Below are 2,146 nucleotides of genomic sequence, written 5' to 3'. Positions count from 1 at the left end.
TTCAGGGAAACCAACTCTAAACTATCGAAGCAAATCAAAAAGTCTCTCTTGGAGAAAAAGAAAAGGCCGGTAAAACGTCGCCTGTGTGCCGTTACAATGCACGTCCCATGAGCTATCTGAAAACCCAAACAACTAGAAATCCCTACAAGAGCTTTTTTTCCGCCTGAAAGGTCCTTCCAAAGCGAGAGGTGCTGTGCTAGGCTTTGCATTCGGGCCTCACGTGCGCCGTGCAGGAGAAAACGCTTACTTTTACCTTCCCGAAGGATGAGATGCCAACTCCAAGGGGCAAAAAACTACACCTGCGGGGGAAAACAATGGGAAAAAAAGACCTGTTCCACGTCATCCTTTCTCGCGAGCTTAATTTCCAAGGACTCAAGGAGACCGGTGGGCTCGCTGGGGGGGGTGTGTGTGAATTTTCCAAAGGGTTCGCCTATATCCTCGTGACAGCGAGCGGGATGTAGGCTCTGAGTCACCGAGGTACTTTCGGAAGAGGCTGTCCCCTCGGCCGCTATCATTTTGAGGGGCTCAGATATAGCAGCAACATCGCCAGGCGCTATTTCTTTAACGCTAGATTTGCAGGGTTAATTTGGCTGGGGGGAGAAAGAAAAAAAAAACCCAAAAACCTGGATTCTATTTACATTGCCATTTTTAAATCCAACGATAGAGGATATAAGAGCTTAATATTGCTCAAGGTTTGTGGTTTTTTAACCACCTTCAATTCCCACTGAACACCCAACCCCACGAAGGTCTACTGAAGAAGGAAGATTGAATTGAACCCAAGCAAAACCAGCCACCCAAACTGGCGTTGGTCGGGAAAAATACTTAATCCGCTGCAACAAGCAAACCCAATACACCTACTTTTTTTCGTTGCTGGAGGTTATTTCCATCATGTCCGCTTGCCAGCAGTGAAGGAGAAGACCTAATTCACTTCTCTGCATTCAAACTGATCACGCTGTAACGGCGGCGCTTATCCATCAAGTGGATATCCATCAGGTTTATCCGTCACCGGGGAGAAACTCCCATCAAGGAGTATCGCCAGAGGAGGGCTTGGATCGACTATCGGCTCGTCAACGAGGATGAGCGGGAGTGCCATGTGCGGGTACCCCAGCGTGAAGGAAACGCAGCACGCTCGCGACCACCCTGATTTATTTGCTGCTACGGAAAACCCACGAGGGCTTTTAAAGAAGCAAAACACCATCAGCTGGTCGAGAGTGGACGGTTTGGGACATCAAAACCCGGACTATTCTGCATCCCAGCGATCACCGTCCCATTTCAAATCCTAGAGATTTATGACTATGTTTACGACAAACTCTAACCTACTGATTTCTTGCTGGCACGGGAGCTTTGGTCCCCGACCATCCGTACTGCAATACCGCAGGAATTTAAGAAGAATAGCGACGCGCATCTGAATTGCCTCCTAACAGGAGACCTGATCCACTCCTAACACCGCTTTTCAAACTCAACAGCAAACCTCACGGTTATTATGCTCCATCTTCTAAATCGTCTCTAAGTCTTTTTACTTAAAAATACCTTGTGTAGTTTAAGCCCACAATCAACCTCAACAGCACTTTCAGTACAGGCACAATGATGGCTTTTATTGCAATGGCTTGAGCGCAGTCTTTATTGACACCAGCATCTCAGGACTAAGGTTTTAACTTCGCTGTCCCTTGGACTCACCCTGCTAACGCAGACCGGGGTCTCGTACCGAAAACAAGAGCGTCTGCCCCACCCTTCTCACTCTGGGTCTGCTTTGCGTCCTGCGGTCCGCTCAATTCCAAGTGTAAATTAGACAATCTTGCACCATCCCGATCCCTTTTGAGACTTCTCCCGTATCTTTGGTGTTTTTAAAAGCCATGCGCTTGGGTCTCTGGATGACCTCAAAGTTTACAACAACCACGTCTGCCTGGACGTCGGTGATTTCGATGTTCGTTCTGTGGTGTAAAATAAGCTTGGATGGGTTTAACTCCCTAATTTATAAAATCGCTAACAGATACGTAATGGAAGTCAGGCACCAGACAGTGGTCACATACACCTCGAAATTATCTTCTGATGGCCCCTAAGTAATTAACGCTGCGCCTAAGAGGCTAAATAGACTGGGGAAAATAAACAGTTCAAAACTCAGTGCTAATATTACTTACAAAAGTGC

Source organism: Aptenodytes forsteri, unplaced genomic scaffold, assembly GCF_000699145.1.
Source record: "Aptenodytes forsteri isolate BGI_AS27 unplaced genomic scaffold, ASM69914v1 Scaffold275, whole genome shotgun sequence".
Lineage (NCBI taxonomy): Eukaryota > Metazoa > Chordata > Aves > Sphenisciformes > Spheniscidae > Aptenodytes > Aptenodytes forsteri.
The sequence above is the reverse complement of the archived record's forward strand: the minus strand, read 5'-3'. Positions refer to the sequence as shown.